Source organism: Pezoporus flaviventris, unplaced genomic scaffold (assembly GCF_033815535.1).
Source record: "Pezoporus flaviventris isolate CSIRO_AGI_PZ_B2104156 unplaced genomic scaffold, CSIRO_AGI_Pfla_v1 ptg000021l, whole genome shotgun sequence".
Classification (NCBI taxonomy): Eukaryota; Metazoa; Chordata; class Aves; order Psittaciformes; family Psittacidae; genus Pezoporus; species Pezoporus flaviventris.
The window spans coordinates 11,365,484-11,377,876 of record NW_026892569.1 but is presented as its reverse complement, the minus strand read 5'-3'; the positions used below and the strand labels follow the sequence as shown (position 1 = coordinate 11,377,876).

The window sequence follows — 12,393 nt, the reverse complement described above, 5'->3', positions numbered from 1 at the left end:
GTGGGTACAGAGACAACCAAAGCACGAAGCCACCAGTCCTGGGAATCACCATTAAACTCATGTGCCAAAAGGAGAGGAGCAGGTGATGGAGGTGAAAACGGGAGCTCAGCGCAGAAGCATTGTCCTGTTGGAGCAGGATGTGTGAGCAGGACAGGGAAGTCACTTTCTCAATGCTATTCCACGATTCACCGCTTCTATTTCAGGAAGCAGGCAAGAGCTGCTGCCACAAAGCAGTGCTAGAAAGCCCAACAGGAGATTCCCAAATTAACGTAGGGAATTACTGCTTGGGAGCTGGAAGGAGAGCAAAGAGAGGCTGAGCTGGGGTGAGCCGAGAGCAGAGAGATGACACTGCAGAGCTCCTCTGAGATTTCTACTCCTAAATAGACTTCAGCAGCAGCATCACGCCCTAGTGACCTGACACAGTGGTGGGTCTGTCCAGCTTAAACCATCAGCAGTGATTATTACAGAGAAACAGCAGGAATGCTTTGCTTGTCTGCTCTCCTCAGGATTCCTGAGACTGGGATGGAATCAAAGCGGGGTTTGAGCCGTCAGCACAGCCCCAGCTCCATGCCCATAGGAGCAGCCTGGGAGGAGCAGCACAGGGAACAAAGGGCATTTCCGTCCCATCACACAACCTCCAACCCTCATGGAGAGGTCACAGCGAGGCTAACAGCAGAGCAGCTCCTCCACTTGAAAGCACACAGCATCCAAACCCCATAGGGCTGCATGCATGGAGCACCTTATCCCAGGAAGAGCACAGCCCAGGACCACCAAATGCCACCAGGAAGCCAGACCTGCACCACTGCGGTCCCAGTGCATGGAAAACCCTAAGCAGACACCATGGAGCCAAGCCCAGCCCTAAAACAGGCTACAATAAAGCAATACACCCCAGAACGGATATATGCGTGCCAACTGGGAGAGCAGGACCGGAACTACACCCTGTTAGGCTACCTGGGCAGCAAGGGATGCAGTGCAGAGCATCCCCACACAGGGCCACGCTATGGGGAGACAGCCCCACAGGCTTGTGTTTTGTTTTCCATGCACACAGATGCGCTCAGGAAACCTGCCATCAGAAACAAAGCCGGCATCAAACCCATCCCAACCCCTTCCATCCCACACCAGGGAGGATGCTTGCTCATGGGTCACCTTGGAAGTGGCCATGCAGAGCTGGTTGCAGCATGACCTGGATGGGGCTGCCCACAGCCAACACAGGCTCCAGGTTCAAAAGAGCCTTTCAGTCAAAAAGCCATGGACATGGCCCGCAAATGCCTGCATCCCACTTGGTCACTGCTGAAGAGGTGACAAGAGGCTGCATCGTTCATCCCCTGAGGCTGTGAGCTTCCTGGTCCTGCATCCCAGCCAGGAACCTGGGTTTGGGATGAAAGCCCATGCTTTGGGAAAATAATCATCACTTTTGATAGCAGAAAGCAGTACTGGGATGGAAAAAACAACCTCAAAAGGCAAAGGCTGGACAGGGCTTTAAGGACCACTCATCCAGGCACTGATGGATGCAGAGTCAGCACAGGCTGCTGGGCTACAGAGCACCAGCCCTAGTACTAATAGCTGGAGCCAGTGTTTAAAACACACTGGTGAGCACAGAGGTGCACATCTAGCACCCACAGACCCACCTGCAGTGTCCATTCCTGCCTCACCCAGACCCTGGCTGGGACGCATCACTACTGATGCTGTCCTCCACTGTGCATCATCCCAAGAGGAGCCCCACACATTACCGGAGTCCCAGGCGGGTCTGCACCCCAAGGTTAGGGAAAGCATCGCTGGACTTAGGGAGAAGCTGCTCTCAAACAGTGGGATAAGGCTGCAAACTGCCCCAAGAGCTTTACAGCCCCGCACTCTGCAAGGGAGCCTGGAAGAGGGAAGCAATGGGATTGAAACCCCCCATATAACCACCCAGGAGAGGGGAACTAGCACCTGACAGGTCTTTACCTGCAGCCTCTGCGAGTCCCTTGCTGCTTTCAGCTATAGGAAACATCCAGGAAGGGACCCGGCTCCACTTCCAAACCCACGAGCTGCAGAGCTGCCAGTAATTAGCGATGGAGAGAGTGCAGCTATTCCGGGGGAGAGGAAAACCACCGGAGAGCCGGCCTCACCGTGCAGCTGGTGTATTTTTAGGTTCCTCTGCCTGGGAAAAGCCTCGCAACAATGAGGAAAGCCTGGTGGTGGGACGAGTTAGAGCTGAGCTCTATATGCAATCATCTGCAACAGGGCTAAACTTTAACTCCTTCCTTCACCACACAAGTCACTAAAACCCCTTTGGATGCAGGATCGCCCTAGCAAGTGAGTTAAATCATTACAAATCTTATCCCTGCTCTGAACCGCACCCTAATGAAATCAATGGGAAGCTCTGGAGCTGCCCTGCTCCAGTCTCCATTGCCCTCATCTCCATCAGGACTATCATCAGCATCCCCCCAGGGCTGAGGACCCCATCCACTGCAACACACAGCACAGCAGCTCCCACTCCTGCCATGCAAGGCTCTTTTGGGCAAGGAATTCAACCTTTTCTGTCCTGAGAAACAAGACAAGGAGAAGCAGCCACCTACTGCCCAAGGAGTTCAAGCAGCAGCTTGACCCTCAGCAAAAACAGGGCATAAAAGAACAAGGAACAAGGAAATCAAATAGCACTTCTCAAGCACACAATTCCCCTTCTCCGGTCCTCTGGGAGATGTCACATCATGCCAAGGAGAACAGCTCTGGAGCCACCGCGTGCTCTCGCCACCAATGCACAGCCCATGGGTGACCATCTATCTACACAGGACACAGGTTGCTGCCTCCCCATCCTGCTTCAGGAAGGCTGTGCATCAGGGTACATGGAGCACACCCCAAACCCCTCTGCGCCTCTCAGCACACCAAGACACTCACCCATGGGGCCAGGATCCCAGCTGTGGGGCTGTGGGTTCCCACTACCAGCACCCAGGCCAGCTCAAGGCTTCGACCCCAGACTGATGTGGATATTGCGACCTCAACCATCACCATTTAACAACATTTTGTCCCCAGCTTTGGAGCAAAGAAGCCCAGACCATGTCCCCTGAAGGTCACCTTCCAGCTTGGCTTTGCCGCAGACCCTGGTTCTCCCATCCAATCAGCCCATTGCCCCATATAAACATCCCAAAATGCATCCCTGCTGGCTGGGGTCACCTCATCCAGCTGGGGCTGCAGAGACCCAGAAGGTCACCCAGCACCCAGCTCTCCCAAGAGCCAACAGGGAAGCCCAACGGGAGCTCCTCTGCCTTTGCACTCCCCTCACATCCCAGAGGGAATCTGGGAGCTCCCACGGAATGCTGCCGCAGCGGGATTCCTGCTGGACCCACTCTGCCCCCAGCAAAGGGAGGTGGCTCTGGGCTGGTTTGATCCTGGCTGAGCTGCAATTCCCATGCTTCCATGGCCCCGTGCTGACACCAGCACTCATGCCGTCACGTGCCGAGCCCAGCACAGCCCCTGCTGGGGTCAGGACTGAACAGAACAGACCACAAAGCTTCTCCAAACAAGGTCTCCCCGGATAAACCCCAAGCCATGTCCTGCCTTTCCTTCCCCCAAACCTCCATTGCTTCCCTCTTTGCTGTCCCGAGCACTGCAGCTGGAATAGGCTCGGCTTCCTCTGTGGAAGTTAACCCCAAGCTTTATTTGCCAAAGGCAGAGGTGACCCAGGAGCAGGGTGACAGCCGGAGAGCCAGCAAAGCCTCACTCAGCAGCGGGATGGACACAGAGGGAAGGGAAAGAACCCAAAAGCTTCCCTACAGCAACACCACCAAGGGGAAACTGCTCCTAGAGGACACATCTGCAACACAGCGGGTGCAGGGCATCCAATAAAACCAGATTCCAGGTAGAGGAGAGAGCGGAGCAAGGCTGCTGCTATCCCTGCACATCCTAGGTGCAGCCCGGGGGAGCACGAAGGGCAGAGACCCCAACCCCCTCGACGCAATGGAGATGCTCATTCACCGCATAGCCAAAAGCAGGTGTCTGCCTGCCTGCACCGGGAGGGCTGCCCAAGCACCTCTGCCAGAGAAGCCCACATTATCCTCACGGATGGTGGCTCCAGTGAGTGCCATCACCCTGCAGAGAGCCAGGAAAGCACAGACTCATCCTGCCCGGAGCCCTGGTGCAAGCCAACACATGCCCCTGGCACGGCACATCCCTCCCTCCCGCCTCTCCCCATGCAGGCACGAGGCTGTGCCGAGCAGGACCTCTTGGCATGTGCTGCATCCCTGCGGGCACCGCCGCCGTGCCGGTAATGGGGAATAGCCACGGGTGGAAGCTGGGACTGCCGGCGGCGTCACGGGCTCGGCTCCCTTCGGAAGCGGCGCTGCCTTCCTGCCTCCCTCCTCCCCCATTGCTTCTCGATGACATCAGCCTGAAAAACAGGTTCTCAACTTCAGAAGGAGCTCATCGGGCCAACTGTGGTCTCGCTCGGATGCCAGGATTCCATGCCCTCCCCCTTGATTCCAGAGAGGATGTCGCCATCCAGGAGCCAGAGCCGGAGATAACCGGGCGGGCAGGGACCCTGACGGCATTGCCAGCACTTCTAGGAATAAAAACCACCGAGGAGATGGGGGTGGAGGGAGCACGATGCTGGGGAATGGATGTGAAATGCCTCACGGGCTCACGGCCCAGCAATGCCACTGCTCCGGTACTAGGCAGCACAACCCAGGGCAAACCCCAGCACTCAGCCCCCGAGACCAACACTGCATCCTCAAGCTGGCCCTAGGACTTCCCACCACCCAGCAAAGCATCGCGAGGGCCGCAAGCCTGGCCATGGACCAGCGCTGCAGCACATCCTGCCCACGGGCCGAGCCCCAGGGCTATTTATAAACTGCTCCTAAAATATTCCTGGGTTTTCCTCTTCCCCTGCCGAAGCTCAGAGTCGGCACAGGAAAGCGCAGAGCAAACAGCTCGCTGCCATCACAATTACCTGCGATGTTATCGGCAGCTCCAACTCGGCATCTGCAGGAGGAAACGTGGTTTTCACATCGGTGTCATTCCAAACACAAGCCCAGCCTTCCTCCCACCCTGACCAAAGGGGTCAGAACCCACTGGCACTGACACAAGAGCTCCTGAATATGGAGAGCTACATCAGGCAGGATATTACCCCCCCTCAACACAAGCACCGATGGGAATCTGCCTCTCCTCTCACCAGGGATTTACTTCTGCAAGAGGCTGAATGCTTTGACACACAAGCAGTTGCTTCACTGAGCATATAAAAGGAATTCCAGGATTCCTACAACATTGGGATTTGCCAGGAGGAGGGTAGCACCAGTTGTGTCCGGTGCCTTGGCAAAGGATCGGGCCCCGGGCACAATCAGTGCTAACCCACTGCATTCCAGGATGACGAGCATCCCATTCAGCTTCCTGATAAAGATGGGAAACCAGCCCTGCTCCCAACCCCTCATGCACCGGACCACAGCTCTGCTCCAAAACTCCCTGGAAAACACGAATCACTCAGCATTTATCAGTTCAAAACAGCCGTGCAATTAGCAAGGGTTCTTTTTTCCCCTCCCTCCAATATAATTATATACATTTTAATGCAATTCCCACCCCTGTATTTTGTACATTAACAGTAGGGAAGTGAGAGGCTTGATTTTCCTTGGCTTCTCCTTTCTGAAAATAATAGTGTGTTGCAAAACAGCTCCAACAGAAGCGTTTATCTTCACCAAAGAGGGGAGCAGATGGAAAACAGGAAGGGAAAGGAGGGATCTCCCAAAGGGAAAGCAGGGATTACAGTGCCTCTCCACGCTGCCCTCACCCTACACATACCGATACCAGGAAACCATGCCCGATAGCAGGGGCAGGGCTCAGAATCAGCCTCAGGCTCTGTCTTCCAGTGATGGAAAGGAAAACCAAATCAGATGGTCACCGGTTACTCACCCCCCAAAGCCGGGGTCATTAGCTGGATTAAAGCTCCGGATAGCAAAGCACAATTGGATTACTGCTGCTCCTGGCTCTCCGTGCCAAGTTGGTCAGTGCATTGTGGGTTGTTGAAAATAGGGAGGTGGGTGCTGAGCCCCGGGGCTGATCCACAGGCTGTCAAGGAGGAGGGATCGGGAGAAGACCCCATCATCAACAGGTCCCCAGTGCCACGCAGCCCATTCCCAGCACCAGCCATGCTCTGAGCTCTCACCCTGGCACTTTCTCCAGTGAAATCCCTACAAGCTCAGCTCAAGGAGCAAAGAGGATATCCTGCCATGGCTCGCACCAGGCACTGCACTGACCCCGATAACAAATCTCCTCCATGGATCAGGCAGCTCACAAGACACAGCAGCCCATGGGCCAGGGGTAGACTCAGCCCCCATCAACACCTAGCCATCCTACGCCTTAGGGACAGAGGGGTCACCTAAAACAGCCCACCTTGTGCCACGCAAGGAGGCTTCAGCAGAGCACAAAGAGCAAAAGTGCTGGTGCAGTGCGAGCCCCAGGGTTTAGACACCAAGTTCTCCTCCACACACAAACATCTCAGCCCACCAGCAACAAGGAGATTTGCCAAGCCTTGGCTAAAGGGAAAATAAACTCAAATGTTTTTAATTCAGGGCTTTAAGTAGTGGCTTCCGCATGGAACAAGGGCTGGAAGCAGCCATGGGTGCGGGATGCTCAGGGAAGCAAGGCAAAGAAGGACACTGCTCCGTGCCCAGCTGCGCTCCGACAAGCCATGTGTTTTGGGGAGACAAACCGTGTCTGCCCATGCCTGGTGTGGAAACCATCAGATTTATTTATGTATTGGTTGGAGCTTTTCTCCTCCATGGATGCACAAGCACTTGCTCAAACCTGGCTTCCAACATAGCTGGAGGACCACACTGGGGTATCTACATGGCTTCCATGCTGCATCCTGGCCTGGACTATGAGGCTGTGGTCAGTCTGTGCCGGAGCCCTTGCATTCTCACCACACACCATCTGTCTGTAGAGGGATGCTCCTCATAGCACTGCCTAGAACGTATCACGGGCTGCAGCCAGAGGAGCAGCTGCCTGTGTCCAGCCTCAAGCCAAACCAGCCACCCCAGCACTGGATGGTGGCAAATACTCCTGCCCATTTCACATGGGAACTCCTGCCCATTTCCCCTTGCTGGGAACAGGGGCCCCAGTCCAAACCCCGGAGAGGTATGGGATCATGGGCCATGCTGAACCCAGCTCCCCATCACTTGTGATTCCCAGCCCCTGGATCTTCCTCCACACACATAGCACATCACCGAGCCATTCACCAGTCAAACACTGACCGGGAGCCCTCTGCCCACTGGTTTCTTCATAGTCTCTAATGACACAGTTTGGAGAAGACATCAGTAGGTCACAGAGAGCAGCGACCCAAGGTCTCCACACACAGATCACACCAGCCGAGATCAACACCAAACCCGAGCCTGCAGGCAGCAAGGATGGCACATGGGCAGCGGGGTGACCCATGCCCACCTCCCCGTCACTGCACAGAAAAGTGAGCATCACCTCTACCACCCTGGCTCTTCCGAGGTCCACCTCCCTTCTATTGTGCCAGAGGTGCCAAAAACCACGATGGACGCTTCACTGTAGACACAAATGACCGCAGAACCAAAGAGAAAGCCGTTGCAATGGGCCCACTGATGCTCCTAGCAATGCTCCCCATGGTTTGCAGGGAGCCGACACCAGGCATTCCCGCTCCAATATTCCCAGCTCAGGGTCAAATCCGGCTCGTGGCAGCGGTCAGTGGTACAGCCAGGAACAGGGCAGGCGCAACAAAGGCCCTGACCATTGCTCAGCCTGGAGAATAAACACGCACGAGTTTCCATCATTAACCCCGCTCCTTCCCTTTGCTCAAGCACGATAAAACCACCGGAACCAAGGGCCTGGCGTGATACCGACCCCCGGAGGAACGGAGCCAGCCCCGCCAGCGCGCACCAGCGCCGCCGCATCTCCCGCTGCCATTCCAGCTCCGGCCAAACAGCGCTGGGCTGGAGCCGAGTCGAGAGGAGTTTGTTTGTCTCTGGCTCTGCCTCGCACGGAGCAGGGCTTTGTGCACCGAGGATCTTCCCCTCGGCTCCGTGCGCAGCCCCGCCGCACGCCTCCGCTCCGCAACAGATCCGATGCTTCCATCAGAGGAGAAATAAGCCAAGGGGGGGGGGGGGGAACCCTCTCACCGGTGCCGCTGGCACCGCAGCTTCCATCGTGAGGGCACCATCTGCAGCAAGCCCCAAGAGCGGGAGGCAGCCCCTCGGGAAGCGGCGCATGCAGGCTCCCCGCTCCCGGAGGAGCGGCACCGGATCGCACGCCCCATCGGGTGTTTTGAATGCAAACTTCCTCACCAGCCTTCCCTCGCGGCCCCGTGCTGCCGCACCGCTGCCAGCGCCGGCATCCACCGGCACCCGCAGCCAGCACCTTCCCCTCGCTCCACAAACCATCCGCGCATCCTCCCCCCCCCCCCCCCAAGGCTCTGCCCCACTCCTCCTGCTTGGATCCTCCAACCTTTCCACCCCGTTTGGTCACCGATGTCTCGAAAGAGAGATATCGAGTCGCTCATTTTACCCACGGAGTACATACAAAAGACCCTGAGATTGTTCAGGAAGCAATTAGCCGCTGTTCAGAGGAAAACGGTGTTTTTAAATGGATAACCTTTGGTGCAGGCAGGAGCCTCGGCTCCTCTCTTTGCTTCCCCCCCCCCCTTCGCAGCCGCACACAAAAGACAATAATAGAATAAAAACCCATAAAGAAATCCAGCGAAAGACGGGCGATTGCCCTCGGCACAGCCCTCGCTCGGCAAACAGGGATCCTCTCCCAGCCGCAGGAGCGGCCGCTCGGGAAGGCAGCTCCTCTGCCCAACTTTTCTCCCCTCCGTGTCCCAGAGCAGACGAGAAGGACCATGAATATTCATCCATCCCCCCCCCCGCGGCCGTTAGAGGTTTCTGCTTTTGTTTTGTCCTCCCCAAAGCAGGAGGAAGGGGGGAGCGAACAAGTGAGGTTAATGCCTGTCTTTTCTCTCCCATCCATCTCCGCCTTAACCAGTGACCTCCGCGTTAAGCCCTGTTTACACACCGGCCCCCTCCCCGGCTCCCCCACGCAGGGGCAGAAGGCAGAATTTCCCTGCAAGGAAGGCAAGGGAAAAGAAGGGATTTCGGGATTTATCTCGGCACGCCACAGGGATCTGCTTTTACAGATCCCTCCCCGCTCGCACGCCGGAGCTGCCGTGCGTTTGCAGGGCAGAAATGGGAAAGGGAGAGGGAAAAGGGACACCGAATGTGCACCCGGCTTCATTTCCCACCTTCCCCGTCGATACCGGAGCTGGCACCGGCGCACAGCCCCGCAAGCCTCGCTGCGAGAGGTGCCCGAGCGCTGCACGGATACGACACGATCACAATAGTCGCGATAAGAACGGAGGCGATGGCAGCAGCCCCGCACAGCGCCCTGCCTCTCCGGGCGAGCACGACCCAGTCCTCCCGCAGCCACACCGCATCGCTCTGCCGGCTGCGCTGGTGGGGGGGGGAAGAACGGCGGCTCTGCGGGTGTCGGGGCGAGCCCAGCCCGGTGCCGCGCCCCGACGGGATGCGGGGAGGCAAGAGCATGGATGCGGGGATGGAGGCACAGCGGATATGGGGCAGGGCGGGCGCGGGGATCCGAGGCGGCGGGTGCGGGGATCCGGGGCGCGGAGCCCGGTCAGGGCTGCGCCCCGCTCACGCCTCCAGCGCTACCGGACTCGGGTGGGTCCCCGCGGTGCGGCACCGAGGAAGCAAACCCCGGGCTGCGGGAGGGAGGCGGCCACCCCGGCGCTGCACCGGGCAGCTCGGAGCAGGGCGGCTCCGGCCCCCACCTGCCCGGAGCCCGGCGCCCCGACGGGAGCCGCGTGCGGGGGTAACGACGCGGGCTCGGTCCCCGCCGGGGTTTTTGTCCCCGCGGCGGGAGGCGGCTCCCGCGGCCGCGCTCCCGAAGCCGCGGGCGCAATGCGGGGCTGGCCCCGGGCGGCAGCAGCGCGGCCCCGGCCCGGCCCAGCCCGGCCGCGGCGGCCCCTCCGCGCACACACACATACACATATATACACACACACCCCTCCTCCTCCTCCCGCTGCCCTGCCCGGGCCGGCCCCGCTTCTCCTCCGCCGCCTAATTTTGGGGTGAAAAACACGAAGAAGCGGGCGCATTTTTACCCAACCGCCCGTCAAGGCGCGCGGAGCAAAGTTCCACCCCGGTTACTCACGGCTCCGCTCCCCGCTCGCCTCCGCCGTGCCAGCCATAATCGCATTCCACACCGCGCCGCCCGCCGGGGCCCCTCCGCCGCCGCCGCCTCCTCCTCCTCCTCCTCCCGCTGCCGCCGCCGCCGCTGCTGCTCCTCTTCCTCCTCCTCCTCCTCCCTCCGCCGCCGCCGCCGCCTCGCTCCCGCCGCTGCCCCGCATGAATGGGACGGCGGCGCGAGCCCCCCGCCGGAACGCCGCCCGCCCCAGCGCGCGACCCCGCCGTCCCAGCGCGCGCAGCGTACGCGGGAGCGCGCACGAGGGGGGGGGGGGGGGGGAGAGAGGGAGGGAGCGGGCGCCGCCTCCAGGGGGCGCCAGAAATGAGAAGTGGGCGGAGCTTTCACCCCCCCCTCCCCTTTCCACCTTGTCCCGCCTTAAAAGGGCGATGCAGCCTAGAGGGGGTGCAGCCTTAAAGCGGCCGCGCCGAACGATCCCCGCAGCACGCCCTGCAGCGCGAAGGGGCCGTGGGGCAGAGCCGTGGGGCAGGGACCCGGCAGAGCGCGGAACAGAGGGGAGGGTCCTCTCTGGCAGCCCGCGGCGGGGCTGTGCTCCCCAGGGATGTCTGCTCAGCATCACCCCAATGGCACCACATCCGCTTTAACTACAAAGGGGGGGACGTAATAAAATCCATTAGGAAACGATCAGTTGGCTGTTTAAGCACGCTGGGTGCCAACCACTTGTATCACCTTCGTCCCCCACCCCTAAGCTCTCCCCCATGCCTCTCCCACTTCCCATGCCGGCCCCGGATGCTCCCTGCCTCCCCCAGCACAGCACACCCCAGGGAAAGGGCCCTGCCTGTCTCTGATGCTCCATCACCTCTCATTTGGGAAGGGACCTTTGCAAAGACCTGCAGAAACAAATCCAGAGTTTATAACTGGGACCTCCATGGATTTCATGAGGGATTTGGGGATGAAAACGGAAAGAGCGGCTCTATCCCGACCTGTCCACCAGGTGATGGAGCTGCAGGTCCTTTGGGAGAGGACACGGGAGAGCAGGAGGCTGCTGGTGAATGAAGAATCAAAGTGGCCCTTGGAGGCTCCTGCAGGGATAGGAGGGAGGATGGAGGGGAAGGAAGAGGTGCTGTGGCCGAGTACAACAGCAGAGATGCTCTTTCCCTCCTGCACCTCAATGCTCACACCTTGCTCAAAGCCCACCTGAGAGCAAAGATGGCATCCCTGTGCCTGGGACAACAGGGCCTGTCCCACACAAGCAGGGATTTCTCCTCTGTTGTCCCCCCACTCTGCCCTCCCCAGCATCCATCTCCGGGAGGAGCCGGGAACAGGAGCATCCTCAGGGATGCAGCGTCGGAGCTGCCGCTTTCCCACCTCTTGTTTGTGCACGGACACACACTGGGCCAGACTTAAAAGCTTTCGAGACAGAGGGGAAGAGAAGAAAGCAGTGAGCTCTGCCAGGGTTTGGATCGCTTCCCTCCATTGAAAGAAACCCTTCACTTCCCCCCCCACTCCCTGCTTCCAAGAGACTGAATTCAGTGAATTCCCTTCACATTGAATCCTTGTCAGGTACCCACATCCAAGGAGGCAGCAGCTCCTGTCTCTCAGGGGAGTTACCAAGGGAGTGAAACTTCTTACACCTATAAAGAAGGAAGAGATCTTCAATTTCCCACCACCACTTTCAAACCTGCTTTGTCCCAGTAAGGGCACATCGGTCCCATATTTTCCATGTCCCAGGCAAGAGGAAAGGGATGAATCCTTCCTCCCAGCCCTGGCCATGGAAAGCAAACTGGAGTGATTTGGTTTTGCTGAAGGATGGATTATCACCATCCATGGGAATGAGGGAAATGAAGGTGATGGAGTGAGCAAAGGGCAGGTGCCCCGGCTGTGGGTGCATCACCAGCCCCTTTGTGAGCCACCAAGAGGGGTCCAGCCCCAAGAGAGGGGAATAAAAAAAGACAGCAAGAAATCTGAAGCATCCCCTGTGCCCCGAGTACAGCGCAGGGAGGGACCTGGAAGGGGATGGTTCCAGGTGGGAATCATCTATCCTGGCTGGGAAGCAGCCCCATACCCGCAGTGACCCGCAGAGCTCATGGCGCTGGTACGATGTCTCACCCATCCCCATGCCCGCGGGCACTGGGGCACGCTTGTCACTCCCATGTCTGCCCCCGGGCTCTCGGCACCTCACCCCTGCAGAGAGCCCCTCCTTATGTCAGGAACCGGGGCCTTTTATCCCGTCTCCCATGGGGCTGGAGT

The 12,393-nt window shown here is 58.7% G+C and overlaps 1 protein-coding gene across 2 annotated transcripts in view; it reads right to left on the bottom strand.

Moving 5' to 3' along the window:
* The window catches only part of PLXNA1 (plexin A1), a 105,391-nt gene extending 95,104 nt beyond the window's left edge, over nt 1–10,287 (bottom strand). For both annotated transcript variants that reach the window (XM_061456053.1, XM_061456054.1), the window contains exon 1: nt 10,153–10,287. The gene's annotated coding sequence lies outside the window, so the exon portion shown is untranslated. The remainder of the gene's footprint in view (nt 1–10,152) is intronic.
* Between the last annotated feature and the right edge of the window lie 2,106 nt (nt 10,288–12,393).